We start from the raw sequence: 15,887 nt of genomic DNA, 5'->3' as shown, positions 1-15,887 counted from the left end.
CTGGACCTGGTGTTTTCTTAGCGGCTATTAGCTATTAATCTTCAATCTGTTTCTTCCTAAGAAGGGTCTGGCACTTAGAGGCTTTCAGGACATTTTCCCGTTTCTTCCATGGTATCAGATGTATTAGTCTCCCATTACTCACATCATCTCATATTACCCTTTAGATTCAGCCAGACTCTGGAGTCACAGTCACCATCATCTTCGGAGCAGTAAATTGTGTCTTTTTTGTTCTCCCTGGTTTGGCCGGGTCCAGGTTGACCAGGATGTTGATCTCAGCGAGGGAGCTTTGGATGCAGGGGCTTTACGCCCCACTTAGTGATTTGTTCTCTCCTGCCTACTACTTTCTGTCTCCTGTGTGCTTGAATTTTTCTGCTCTCTAGTCGCTTTTTTATTTTGCTGTGTTTCATTTTTAGTCTGCAGCGATGGCCCCTATCAATCGCTCAACATACTCATAGTGTCTGCTGGTCAAACATGGCTCTCACTTTCGCAAGGTGGAAGCCAGTGTTACAGATTTAAGATTTTCCTCATTTTCTAATAATGATGCCTGGTGCTGTGCCCTTTTAACTTGATTCCCAGGCTTTCCAACAACTGCATCTACTGTGTTTCCAATCAACTCAAACGCCGGCTAGTTTTCTTTTAGATTTATTTGTTGATTGGAGGTTAATTTAGAATTATGTTATCTAATACCAGATATTTGTATATTTTACATACACTTTTTTATTATTGATACCTATTTGATTCATTTATAGCTAAAGAACCATATTTTCAAAACCACGAATCCCTTTGGCATATTGAGACTTCTTTCAACACATTTGCAAATGGCTTACCGGCACCTGATGGAAATGTTAATATAATTTTAAACATCTTTCCACAAAGCTTTTTAATTCTATCATTTAAATTTTCTATCTCCTTTAAAGATAATATTTGTTCACTTATTTCTGGCATAGTTGTGCTAAATTTTTTGCTATAATAACTTTATCCTAGCCTTCCTGAAGTCTTTCACGTCAACTCATGTAGTGATGTCAGGTTGCCCTCATTACTTTCGTCTTTATTGATGCATTTATTCTTATTTAAATTTCATTTTCAAAATTTTCTATATTTAAATTAGTTCTTTCTGCCCACTACTTAATTCTTTTCTTTTATGGTTATTATTTCTTTTTATGTCTGAATAAATTAAGCATATTTATTTGGAAGTCATTTGGGTATTCTAAGTTATTTTGGTTTTCAGTCATTAATTCTTCACTGGTTCTGGATTTACTGAGTCACTTTCTTAGAGTGAAATTATTATTTTCATTAAGAGGATGGCAGCTTTCCCACCCTCATCATTTCTTCCTTTCCCTCAGTGGTTTTACAGCCACGCTGGGAAGCCATAATTCTTTAAAACAAACAACTAAGCTGTTTAAAAATTACCAATATTAAATTAGATAGATAAAAGCTATAACTATTAGACAGCTTTTACCCGCCTTTCAGACAAAGTAAATCCCTACCTACAGCTCTGGTGTGACCTAGCGCAGCTGACTGTAGTACATTGCCATGCACCAGGCTCTTGGCATCCCGCCAATTCAGAGGGCTTCTGGACATGTCATTTCAGCCCCACTCATGGCTGAATGCATCTCTTTTACTTTTTGTTTAAGAACAGACCATTCATGAGCACTGAATGTCTTCAGAGTGTGTGGGGCCCACAAACTAAACACGGGTCCATCAGGACGGCTACGTGAGGGAAGGTGTTTACTGAGCTAGCGGTGCTTAACCAAACCTGAGTTCAATGTCCGGGGACCACATGGTGGAAGAAGAGAACCAATTTTCCAATGTTGCCTCCTGACCTCCATACATTCTCCTAGCCATGTATATATCCAAGTATACACACACACACACACACACACACAAAGCATAATTTGAGTTTTTAAAACTTAAAACATGAATTCATACCTTACATTTATAGATTCTTTTATACTATTTCAAATTTCAAGATACAACAAAAAATCAGTTATTTTCATGTGTTTTCATCTGCAACTCTTGATAATAAAGTTTAAAATAAATGAATAGATCCAGTGATTGTTGATAGAGCTTGAATTCTTTCCATGAACATTTTAAAATTGCAGATACTGGTCTCACCTAGTTCTTTCCACTTCTCATGTACCAGGAAGTAAATAGAGACAGGACCTCCTTAACTTTAGATGAGAAATAGTGAAAGCTGCAGGATCATCTTGAAAATCACCGAAGACCAGGACATGGAGGTGGGGACTGGAAGGAAAGGAAAAACGTGACTCCCAAGATAAACTTCTACAGACTGGGGAGATGGCTTGGCCATGAAGAACACTTAAAATCCTTGACAAGAACCCAGGTTTGATTCGCAGTGCCCAACTTGTAACTCGGGTTCCAGGGGATCTGCCCTCTTCTGGCCTCCATGGATGTTTGATTCAAATGGTTCACATAAATACACTCGGGGACTCATTCAAAAACATATGTAAAAGAAAAATAAATCTTCTACAAGCAACTAAGAAATGCTGAGAGCTGAAGAAATATTCTTCCCTGGAACAAGCGCACCAATACCAAATAGTCAGCCCTGAAAATATACAGAGATAACATCATACAGACTGAGAAGACTGCAATTGCGTAATAAGGTGCTTGTGTGTGTGTGTGTGTGTGTGTGTGTGTGTGTGTGTGTGTGTGTTTAGCACCATTGATGAAAACAAGAATTTGAAAGAGAATGAGAAGCACATGGAGGGTCTGGAGAGAGAAAAAGGAAAATGGGAAATGATGTAATATATAATCTCAAAAATAATTAAAAGTTTTAATATAAGTTTTAACACTTTAAAAAAAAAACAGCCACAAAGATTAGCTTCAGAAACTGAAGTAGAAGGGCTAACGGCCAGGAGTCTGCATGGTTAGCGATGGGCAGGGATGCCGCAGCTGAGCCGGTGAACATTGTCCCAGCACCCAGGAACGGCAGCTGGTGGATGCTGCCATCTGCAGCTGTTGCCCACTCTGGTCAATTTGTTCAGTACTTCCAGTGAAATATGTGTTTTAGTTCACAAACATCTTTGTGACATCATTTACCGACATCAAAAGGGAACATCACAGTCCCACTAAGTCAATAAATCAGAACAAACAGTCCTCAAAAACCTCATGTACAAATTGGTATAACATACACATCCGTGTTGTCCTTCATGTTCGTCCCAGAAATGAGAGTCTATGTAATGTTTTAGGAACAGGAATGATGGTTTTCATTTTTGTAGATTAAATTTGTTCTCTGGGAGCTCCATCCATGCATTTCGTGTGCCGTCTACCCTCACCCCTCTATTTCTCCATCGGCCTGCTAGCTCTGACGCCTCCCCCTCCCTCCCCACTTTAAGTCCCTTCCCTACATTCGTATCTTCCTGTTTTAGCTTATGACACACTGACTTTAGCCAGAACTGTGTGGCCACAGGCTTAGAACTGCACATGGAGTCTGGGTAGCTCATTGCTGGGCAAACAAAGAAAGACAGTGACTGTCCCTCCTCTCGGATCCATCAGAAATCAATAGTTGAGAAGGGAGGAGTATTTTCTGGTTTTAGTAATACTAAAACGTAAGTTTGTTATTACACCCACTCTCTTGGAAGCAACTCAGTGTTGAAGAAGACACACAGAAAGTACCCTCAGCATTTGGAGGAGTGTGGATACAGCTCAGTACAGCCCACTGTGCAGGAAGCCTTGGGTTTGTCCTCTCTACTGTAGAAACGAGGCATAGTGATGTACCCTATCATCCCTGCACACCCTTGGGAAGTGGAAGCAGGAGGATAAAATGTTCAAGGTCATCTTTGTCACCTGGTAAGTTAGTGGCTAGCCTGGGACACACAGCTCCTGTCTCAAAAAGTGCACTTCATATTTTAAAACAGCTTTATTAATACCCAATAAATGGCACATAGATTTTAAATTGGTGAGGTTTTTTTTTTATATGTGTGTATATCAGGAAACCAGGGTAAAGAATAAAACCATCCCCCCTATTTTTAATTGACTACAAAACAATTCAGACCAGCCACTCACAGAGAATGCCATATTCCCACAGGCACCACAGGCAGAGGAATGGGAGTCAGAGAGTTGAAGCAGAGGAGGTTTTCTCTTCTCTCCCCTTTAGCGTGGTCCTAGAGGACGCCAAACTGAACTCACCAGGTGGTGAGTAAAGATGCCTACTGCAAGAATACACACACACTCACTAGCAGACTGGCTGAGCCCCACACCCCGGAAGTGTGCAGACCACTGTGAGGCTGGGTTATCAGCTGCTGGTCACAGGGGGAAGGAACTCGCTGCAGCCACTTGTACTGGCATTACTCATTTATGAAGTCATCAGCTTGGGCACAAGACAAGACTCCAGCCACACCCTCATGCCCCAGGAGGGTTTGGAGGAGAAGCCAGTAGCTTTCCTAACTGATATAAGGGGGCTAAGAGTTTACCTTCGACACTGGGTTGGTTGTGTGAGCCACTAATATGGCTTTAAAAGGACATCACTGTCCTTTTCTGAAAGGGTCCTCGGTGACGGACTGGAAACGCACAAGAGAATGACAGAATCAGCAGAACCCACCAGTAGCTAGGAGACCAGGGTTTGATGGTGGGAGTCCCCACTGTGTGCTGTAATTACCATTAGTGAATAAAGTAACTGCCTTGGCCTGTGGATAGGGCAGAACTTAGGTGGGCGGGGAGACGGAACTGATTGCTGGGAGGAAAAAGGCAGAGTCAGAGAGAGAGAAGCCATGGAGCCACCGGAGACAGAGATGCTGAAACTTTGCTGGTAGGCCACAACCTTATGGTTATGCACAGATTAATGGAGATGTGTTAAATTAAGATGTAAAAGTTAGCCAATAAGAAGCTAGAGCTAATGGATCAAGCAGTGTTTTAATTAATATAGTTTCTGCGTGGTAATTTTGGTTCTGGGCAGCCGGGACAAACAAGTGGCCTTTTCCAACAAGAGTCATTGTGTACTGGTGGCTGTATGGAGCCCAGGCTTTCTCCCCTCTCCATTCCCCTCCCTCCCTCGTCCCTTTAGCAAGAAAAAGGTGGCAAAGCAAAAGACGTTCTCTCCCAACAGCAGGCCTCAAACATCATAATTTAACCAGAGATGAATGGGGGAAGAGAAGGTGAGATGGGGCCTGAAAATGGACCAGACAGAACTATCAGGCATGAGAAACGAGCAAAGTTCCAGGATCAGCAGGAGAGCCACTGAAGGACAGGATGGGGAGATGGTGGTAGGAAGAAAGAGACAGACTGCTCATGTCTGGAGCTCACTGCACATAGAGAGTGTAATATGCAAGGCTGTGAAGCTAAGACAGTTAAGAGGACAGTTTCTTCTTATAGTTTGATTATGAAACGACTCCCCAAGACTCATGTATTCAAAGCTTCTGAAATCATTCCTTCTATCTGTGCTTTTGCCTTTCTAGATACCTTTCTTTACTTCTTACTGCATGCCTTGCTGTGTAGCTGGGTGACTGACCCATGGAGTCTCCTCTCCTTTTCCTTTCCTTCTCCATTCTTTTCTTTCTCTTCTATTTATTCTCTCTGCCCGGCAGCCCCACCTATCCTCTCTCCTGCCTGGCTATCGGTCATTCTCATCTCTTTATTAGATCAACCAAGTGTTTAAGCAGGCAATGTAACACAGTTTCAGAGTTAAACAAATGCAACATAAAAGACATCAACACATATTTACATCAGGAAACAAATGTCCAGCAAACTAGGGAACAAATTTAAGACATCTTCAACTACTGTTCCACTACAACAGCCAGCATGTCCAGCAACCCTGCAGAAACCCTGCAGGCCCAGGTTTCAGAGTAGCTTCACCACAGGTTCACACAGCATGAGCTCCAGAAGAATGGTTGACACTCTTCCAACTGCCTGAGCCAGGTCTACACTTTGGGAAGGGAACATGGTCACAGTCAAGTCAGGAGCAGGGAGCTTTGCTTTTGTACTAAATAGAAACCGAATCTGGAACCTGATTATGGTAGGACTAGTTATTACCTAAAATGGGAAAAAAGTGTTAGCTGTTTATAGTGCTCAGCTAGATAAACAGTTTTAATGACCAGTAGCATCTTTATCTAGGGGCGATGATGGGGTTACACAAATTAAGCTGTTTTAATTACATATATCTACACCTGCACACATGTAAGAGAATGTGCCAGATGTATGCCCAGCATTTGCTCTCCTTACAGCTAAGGCTCAGATTTCTATTTTATTTTTCTTTCAAAGACGTCACATCCCGACTGCAGTTTTCCCTCCCTCCATTCCTCCCTGTCTCTTTTTTCCCCTCCCCTCTTTCCCACATATACTCCTCTTCCATTTCCCTTTGAAAAAAGGGAAAATCAACTGAACGTGGAATAACAAGTTACAATGAACCTAGGCACAACCCCTCTTACCAAGCCTGGAAGAAGCAATGCAATAGGAGGAAAAGGGTCCCAAGCATAGGAAAAGGATCCAAGACACCCCCACTTCCATTGATAGGAGTCCCACAAGAACACTAAGCTACATAATTGTAAGGTATATCAGAGGACCTAGCTCAGATCCATACGGCATCTGTGACTGTCACTTCAATCTCGGTGAGTTCCTATGAGCACTCTTTAGTTGACTTTGTGGGTCATGTTCTTGTGGTGTCCTGGCCCCTCTGGTTTCTACAATATTTTCTCCCCCTCTTCTGAGGAGTTCCCTGGCTCTACCTAATGTTTGATTGTGGGACTTTACATCTATTCCCAACAATAGCTGGACGATGCCCCTCTGATGACATGTGGACTAGGCATGGATCTGTAAGTATACCAGAATAGCATTAGGAATTATCTCTTTTTTAGTATGTTTGGGTCTATCCTTGGTCTCTGCAATATTCTGCCTCTGGTTCCTGATCATCCAGCCAGTGTCAGGGGTGGGTTCCTTCTCTTGGCATGGGCCTCAAGTTGGACCAAATTGGCCACCATTACCCCAGCACATCTTGCAGAAAGTATCAAAGGTTTTGTGGCTGGGTTGATGTCCTAATCCCACAGCTAAGAACATTGTCTGGTTATAGACTATGGCCAGTTCAGGCTCTGTATCCCATTTTATACAAGACTTCACAAAGATCACTTTTGCAGATCATATTTTTAAGACTTATAGTGTGTTCACATAACTGATAGTTCCTGACACTTAACACAAGATTAATTCTGTTAGAAAGCAGAGCCCAAGACTGACCCAGACCCACTGGCTTCAAATCTTCTGACGAGACTGACCCACTGGCACAGTGAAGTATGAGAAGCACAAACAGGGGACATCCTTTCATGAGTGTGGGGGGACATCATATATGTGAGTGTGCACATCTCCATGTGGTCAGCTTCAGGTATTGTTCTTCACAAGCTGTTCGCCTTGGTCTTGAGACAAAGTCTTTCATTGGCATAGAGCTCACTCATTAGACTAGACTGGGTGGCCAGTGAACCCCAGGGACCTGCCTAGCTCTGCCTCCCCACCTCTGGGCTTACAAAACTGTGCCACTACACCCAGTATATTATGTTGACACTGGTGTCAAAATCAGATCCTCATGCTTGGCAAGATCCTTAGCAACAGCCATCTCCCCACCCTGACAGGACAGCATTTTTTTAAATAGATGACAGCACTTCAATCTTATAACACACGCTTTTCAAACGAGTATTGACTCTTCACTAGGGTCCCCAAGGTAACTAAAAGCAACAGAAAGTCTGGCATCTCCGATTTCCTCATTTTGTATCTGTCTCCTTTGACATTTGTGGGGTCATCTGCTAACCTCTTTACCTAGGCACATTGGTCACTCAAGGAGAGTCTACTAAACACTAGTGGTCTGCAGCCTAGCTCATCCCTTCAAAGCTAACGCCAAAATGATGGATGTTTGTCAATTTTGAAAAAAAAAATCGATAGATAAATAAACAGACAGACATTGGTGCACATGCCATGGTATGCATAAAGAGGTCAGAGGACAACTTGTAAAAGTCAGTTCTCTTTTTCTACTTGTGGGTCCCTGGCATTGAACTTGGGTCATCAGGTTTAATAGCAAACATGGTAGTTTAAATGTAACTGGCCCTCATAATCTCGTAGAGTGGCCCTTTTAGGAGATGTGTCTTTGTTGGAGTGGGTATGGCCTTGTTGAAGGAAGAGTGTCACTGTCGGGATGAGTTTTGAGGTTTCCTATGCTTGAGATACCACCCAGTGAGCCAGCTGACTTCCTGTTGCCTGTAGGACTTTCAGCTGTTTCTCAAGCGCCACACTTGCCTGCATGCTGTCATGCTCCCCACCATGACGATCATATCCTGAACCTCTGAACTGTTAGAAAGCCACCCAATTAAATGTTGTATTTCTAAAGAGCTGCTGTGGCCATGATAGTCTCTTTACAGTAATCAATAAAAACCCTAACTAAGACAGCGGGCAACCATACTTTCTAAACCACCTCATCCAGAACCCGGTCACTATAGATTTGAGAACCAGGAAAGACTTACAGGACAGACCACTCTCCAGACAATGGCAATCATCTATGTTGGTGAATCTGTACCCTGGTGTGGCAATAACTGTTCCCTAATAATCAGTTTGACCTTCCAAGCAATAAAAACTGACCAGAGCTAAGATGATGGTCAAGGAGGCCACATCTGGACCAGGACTGCACGGTTATGCCTGCCTCTCTCCTCTCCCTGACCCAAGTCATCCTTTATTTAAACTCAAAGCTCATTTAAGGGCTATGAAGATGGACTTGGGGTCTCTGAACTTTGTTAAGCATCCCTTTCTCCATTGTACAACATCAATTAAATCTCTTCTCTCTGTCTTTCCCTTCGCCCATATCTTTCATTGACTTGTTAGCGTGGGTGGCAGAGTCTAGGTCCAATGCTCTGAACCTAAAACTCCACTAATCTGAGGAGTCACAGAATCTAGACTTCAATCCTTTGATCCTAACTAGTGTTTGGATTTAGCCACTAGATGACCAGGAGCCACTTAGTAGAAGTCAATATTAGCATTGATCCTACTGATCTTGGGCCATAGACACCATTCTCGCTGAGACAGGGACACAGACAGACCCAAGTCTTTGTCTAAGGCTACACTGAAGAAGCACTTTGTAAATAACTATTCTCAGAATATTTTTTTAAAATATTTACTATGTTATGCTAACAGATGCTTCCAAACAAAAGGAACAGGAAGCCAGAGTTTTCTCTGTCTGCCATTCAGAATCGTTTCCATTAAGTCTGCCTGAAAACTTTACTGAAGAACCCAGCATGCCAGGATGAAAATTACAGAGCGGCTCCCCAGCCCTTCAGTGGGTAATCAAGTAAAATTGAGCTGTTTTCCATATTCTTTGCTGATAATGCAAATGGACCCTTTAAAGCAAACAGCTACTCACATCCTACAAGTTGAAAGGACCCATGTGGTCCACGCAGATGCCTCCACTGCATACCAAGGCCTGCCCAGAGGAAAGACTTCCCATAGCTATCGGCAGTAAGGTTTACCAGATGTCCACGCTTGAACTAATGACCAGGCCCGGGGAGGGTATACAGGTCAAGGTTAAGTACCTGGATAAATGACCTGTCAAGGAGTAAAGACACCTTTAGAGAAGTGACTGGGTCTTCCTAGATCCCCATGAATTTCTCTCTACCTGCTCAGGGTCTGCTCTAGGAGAGGGATATCTAGGGATAAGGGGTGCAAGAAAAAAAAAAAAGACTGTTTCCTCTCAGAGTTTGGACAGGAGCAATCACATGGGGGGGGGTGCTGCCGAGAGGCCAAGGGGAGGAAAGAAGGAAGGGACAGCATGCTATACATGGGAACACGCAGGGTGGGCCTTGTAGCTTCAGTGGTGCCTGAACTCTCTGGCCCTGAATTTGTAGGAAATAGAATAACAAAATTTATGGGGAAGACACTATAAGCAAGAACGCTTGGAACGTAGTGTGTATCTGGTAAATGCGTTTTTCCTCCTTCCTCCAATGAGCATGAACCAAGGCCCTCTCACATGCTGCCCTTCCCATCAACCACCACCCCACATTAGAGATGGATGGGACAGTCCTAAGAAACACATGTTACTTCCGGGGTTTTGATCCTACTTCATGTTCTGGCTTTGTGGGAGCCTAGCCAGTTTGGATGTTCACCTTCCTAGACCTGGGTGGAGGGAGGAGGACCTTGGACTTTCCACAGGGCAGGGAACCCTGACTGCTCTTTGGACTGGAGAGGGAGGGGGAAAGGAGTGGGGGGAGGGGGAGAGAGGCTGGAGGAGGGGGAGGAAATGGGAGGCTGGAAGGAGGCAGAAAATTTTTTTTTCAATAAAAAATAAATTTAAAAAATGTCATTTTAATATAGCTTTTAAAATAGCACTTTGCAAAACTAAATAACGCAGTTCAATTTTGCTAACATAATAGGTTCTTATTACGCATTTAAGAAGAATGTGGACAGAAAAAAAAGTCCTACTGACTAAGATGAGGAGGGAGGGGACATGCTCGTGTGTCCTGGTGGGTGTGTGAGGGGGGAAGCATGCTCGTGTGCCCTGGTGGGTGTGTGAGGGAGGGAACATGCTCCTGTGTCCTGGTGGGTGTGTGAGGGGGGGAGCATGCTCCTGTGTCCTGGTGGGTGTGTGAGGGAGGGAGCATGCTCCTGTGTCCTGGTGGGTGTGTGAGGGAGGGAGCATGCTCCTGTGTCCTGGTAGGTGTGTGAGGGAGGGAACATGCTCCTGTGTCCTGGTGGGTGTGTGAGGGGGGGAGCATGCTCGTGTGTCCTGGTGGGTGTGTGAGGGAGGGAGCATGCTCGTGTGTCCTGGTGGGTGTGTGAGGGAGGGGAGCATGCTCGTGTGCCTTGGTGGGTGTGTGAGGGGAGGAGCATGCTCGTGTGCCCTGGTGGGTGTGTGAGGGAGGGGAGCATGCTCGTGTGTCCTGGTGGGTGTGTGAGGGAGGGGAGCATGCTCGTGTGCCCTGGTGGGTGTGTGAGGGAGGGAGCATGCTCGTGTGTCCTGGTGGGTGTGTGAGGGAGGGAGCATGCTCCTGTGTCCTGGTAGGTGTGTGAGGGAGGGAACATGCTCCTGTGTCCTGGTGGGTGTGTGAGGGAGGGAGCATGCTCGTGTGCCTTGGTGGGTGTGTGAGGGAGGGGAGCATGCTCGTGTGTCCTGGTGGGTGTGTGAGGGAGGGGAGCATGCTCGTGTGCCTTGGTGGGTGTGTGAGGGGAGGAGCATGCTCGTGTGCCTTGGTGGGTGTGTGAGGGAGGGGAGCATGCTCGTGTGTCCTGGTGGGTGTGTGAGGGAGGGGAGCATGCTCGTGTGCCCTGGTGGGTGTGTGAGGGAGGGAGCATGCTTGTGTGTCCTGTTGGAGTGTGAGATCACTCCAGAGACTTGGCTGCAGAGAGCTGCTGCCTGGCTTTTCCTGGGAGGAAATAAGGAAACATCTGTTCATCCCACGTAAGGAACACACTGAGAAGACTCGATCCAAGCCTACTTTGGCCAGCATGGGGGTTTGTTGGTGTTATAGCAGCACAGGCAGTTTCCAGGCATGTGCTCCGCAGAGAAGTCCACCCCAGTCACTTGTTTCCTCGTGACACAGAGGTGATCAGAACCTCCAGGATGGCACAGCCTCATGGACCTGTGAGGCCTTCTTGGGAGTTTTGTGAGTCTCAGGAGCCTGGAGAGTCTTGATCCTCCTCCATCCATGAGGGGATGTCAATAAATCCAGCCTTGCAAGGGTCTCTGGAGATCGTCATAGACACTGTGCTTCGAGACAGGATGGTCCTGTCTAGCCCCAAACAAAGAGCTGCCCTAAAAGAATGTTGTACATTACTTTGGGTATGAAATTTTTATTTCTGGAGATACAGAATAAACGTAAATATACAGAAGGAATCAGTTTCATGTTGTACTTAGAATGTCCCTTATTTTTATATAGTATAATTGACATGTGAGTATATGATAGAGTAAGTTTTTATATTACTTGGAAATATTACATAAAGTATCAACATTGCTTTTTTCTTATTTTTTAAGCCTCTCTTAAATATATCCTTTCGTAAATTCTATATTTATCGGTCTAGATAGTGTGCTAAGTATTTATAGTATGCACAGGCACATGTTTACGTGTGTGTGATAGCCTCTGTAACCCCAATATCATCTCTATTTATCTGTGTACTCTCCCCCTTGATTTGAAATGCCAGTTAATAACAGTAGCTTATTGATACAAGGAAATATATTCAGGACGAGGAAGTTTCCACTAAAATCACTGTAATTCATGACTAAGTACAGCAAAAACCAGACCAGGGAAAGTGTCTTATTACTTGTTTGACAGAAGATAATTCTTTTTTTTTTTTTCCGAGACGGTTTCTCTGTAGCTTTGGTGCCTGTCCTGGAACTCGCTCTTGTAGACCAGGCTGGCCTCGAACTCCCAGAGATCCGCCTGCCTCTGCCTCCCGAGTGCTGGGATTAAAGGCATGTGCCACCACCGCCCGGCCACAGAAGATAATTCTATTTGGCTTTGTTTATAGGTGCATGAGTCAACATTTAAAAATATGTAAGAACATATCTGAGGAGATAGAAAGTGGCAGAATGGGGTGGGAGGGGTAAAGGTGGGACTAATAAATGAATATCCCCAATATGGATATGCTCTGACCTCAGTACTTGCAGTCACAGCAGGTTATATGAGGAAGGGGAGGACAGTTCCAGACGGAATTACGTGGTGAGTAAAATGACCGAAGGCAGAGACAAGGCGCTGGGTCAGACAGGAGGGCCGTGTAAGCACAAGGTCTTTAAAACAGCTTTAGTGCTATTCACTGGTATGGTTTTTAATCTTTCCTTATTCTTAGCCCTTCCCCCAGATACAATTTTTAAATATTATTTCAGTGTGGTTTTATACTTTATCTATTATCTTCAAGCTACAAAATGTATCATTCACTGTCAGTTTTGTGTCTGACCAATATTTTTACAGGTCAAAATTGAGCGTGGAATGACCTTTTGCCACATGCCAAGATTTGACATATAGTGACGTCAGTGTCGTTTATTGTAAACTAGTATAATTTAAAATTTTATTCTTTATCCAAAGTTTAATGATGTGTGTGTGTGTGAGAGAGAGACAGAGACAGAGACAGAGACAGAGACAGAGAGAGAGACAGAGGTGAGGGGGGAGAGGAGAGAAGCAGAAAGGCAGGCAGGCAGGCAGACAGACCCTGGGAACTGAACTCAGACCCTCCTGCATGCTTGCCGAGTTCTCTCCCACTGAGCTATAGCCCCAGCTCAAAGGTGGGCTCATTTTATGATTTTGTACTTGTGTGTCAAGTGACCTTATTTGTTATTTTGCATTACTCTTAAGCAATATTCTTGCAGCACGAGTCAGACTGTGACCCCCTTTCTTCGCTTCAGTGGCTCTCATTCACCCCCAGGTTAAAATCTGAATCCTCTCGCGGGGGATCTTCCCAAGCTTGTCACACTGCCATCCTCCTCCCTGTGTCCAGCCTCCTGCTCGCCAGTCCTATGGGCTTTGCCCTCACTCCTCTGTCACCCTATTCTACCCTCCAGCCCTCACACCGTCAGTCTCTTCTAATCCACGCTTTACTCGGGCAGTTAGAAGTTCTCAGCTGCACCACAAGCAGCCTCCACTGCCCTCCGCCTCCCGGATCTCAGCACAGACTGTCTGTCTTCTCTGTGGGAGAGGCTCTTCTCACCTCTTCATTAGCTGTGTGGTCCCCGTGTACCACTCCAGGCTGAGGATGGATGTCAGCCTCTCCAGATGGCCTCAGGCAGGATTTAAGTACCTGCTCCTCTCCAGGTTGCATGCTCTGGGTCACCTCTCCACACCTTGTCCCTGTCTCTATATTTTCCTAAAATCCCCAAGAGCGAGGCACTGAATCTGATCCCCGCTGCAGGTCCTTTCTCTCCTTCCTATAGCAAAGTTCCTGGTATCAGTGAGAACATGTCAGCTATTTACCCATTCCATACTTCCTTGCATATAATTAAGAAAACTAGAATTAAGGAAAGTTGCATACCAAGTGTTTGCAGCTGCTGCTTGTCTCCGTACTTCCTTCTAGGTAGGATGCTAAGTGTCGGTGACCTACAGTCAGAGACTGTCTCCAAGGGAAGTGAGAAGATGCTCACAGTCTCCTTTTTCATTCTTTTTAACTTGCGATTTACACACACTTCCCATTCAAGCCAGAGAAAACTGTTATTTTCAAACGTCTATAGAGATGTCATTGTATACATGGTATAAAAAGAGCCAGGTCATAGCTAGTTTTGGAAGTCAGTTTTGCCGAGAAAGCGCTAAGCAGGCGAGTCCATCTTTTAGGCCATGCACCTCAGGGTCAGAAGGCTGGACACCCCTGCAGCTGAGAGGAACACATGTGCTGTGACGCTCTGTAATCCCCTAGAGCTGCAGTCGGGGGGGGGGGGGGGTGATCACAGGCACCTGCTGGCTCAGCACTTACTACACTTCTGTTTGTTTCTCAAGCCTAAAGGTGAGCCAGAGTCTCGGGCATGGCTGCCGCGGCTTCAGACATTACTGAACTCTCACGCTCTCTAAACCTGTGGAGAGGCCTAAGGTTGCATGCTGGTGCCTCACCAATGTGGGATCATGGAGCAGCCATGGTCTGCCCGCCTCTGTGAAACCCCAGTCCGTCCAAAGAAACCACACACAACCCCTAGCGTAAGCGCATTAGCATTCAGGCTTTCTGCTCCCCACACTCAGAAACTTCATTTGGGGACTTTGCTTAATACATGGTTGCTGGAACAATAAAGGCTGATTTTTTTTTTCATTCACAATAGAGCTTTGCATGAGCAAGTGCACGTGCTTTTCATTCAAGCTTAAATAGCCCCACTTAGTTATGAATGAAATCAGCGTTTATTGTACTAATAATTCACAAACATGAATTAACGGTACCTAAAGATAAACAAGCTTTATTCCCTACCTTTAATTCCGACACTTCTTCCATTTCCCACCCTCTACCTCAAAGAGATATAAGAAATAAAAGTGAACGACATAGTTCTGTGTTTCCTTAATTTACTTACTCCTTTTTAAAAAGCTTTCTTTTCTCATTTTGCATTGCAATCCCAGTTCTCACTCCCTCCCCTCCTTTCAAGCCAGTACAAGAAGTAGGGACAAATCCTGGTCTCCCTGCCAGTGGCTGTCACCCACATTCAGAGGGCCTAGTTTGGTCCTATGCTGGTTCTTCCGCTGTCAGTTTCGTGTTGGCGAGCTCCCACTAGCTCAGGTCAGCTGTTTCAGTGGGTGTTTCCATCATGGTCTTGACCCCTTTGTTCATATTCTCACTCATTTCTCTCTTCAACTGGACTTTGGGAGGTCAGTCCAGTGCTCTGCTGTGGATCTCTGCATCTGCTTCCATCAGTTGCTGGATGAATGTTCTATGATTACATTTAAGACAATCTGACTGCAGGGCAAGGCCATTTTAGGCAACCTGACCACATTTGCTTAAGGTCTTAGCTGGGGTCATCCTTGTGGATTCTTGGGAATTTCTCTAGTGTCAGGTTTCTTGCTAACCCCATAATGGCTCCCTCAATCAAGGTATCTCTTTCCTTGTTTTCCCTCTCTGTCTTTCTCCCATCTTGACCATTCTGTTTGCTCAAGTTCTCTCCCCCTGCCCTCCTTCTCCCCTTCTGCTCTCTCTTCTACCCCTACCCCCATGCTCCCAATATGTTCAACATCCTTATCTATCAGGGAAATGCAAATCAAAATGACTCTGAGATAGCATCTTACACCAACCAGTCAGAATGGCTAAGATCCAAAATACCAATGATAGCTTCTGCTGGAGAAAATGCAGAGTAAGGGGAACACTCCCCCCATTGCTGGAGGGAGTGCAAACTGGTACAATCACTCTGGAAATCTGTATGGCAATTTCTCAGAAAGTTAGGAATCAACCTACCTCAAGACCCAGCAATACCACTCTTGGGCATAAATCCAAAGGATGCTCAATAATACTGTAAGGAC

This window comes from Microtus pennsylvanicus, chromosome 21 (assembly GCF_037038515.1).
Source record: "Microtus pennsylvanicus isolate mMicPen1 chromosome 21, mMicPen1.hap1, whole genome shotgun sequence".
Taxonomy (NCBI): domain Eukaryota; kingdom Metazoa; phylum Chordata; class Mammalia; order Rodentia; family Cricetidae; genus Microtus; species Microtus pennsylvanicus.
The sequence above is the reverse complement of the archived record's forward strand: the minus strand, read 5'-3'. Positions refer to the sequence as shown.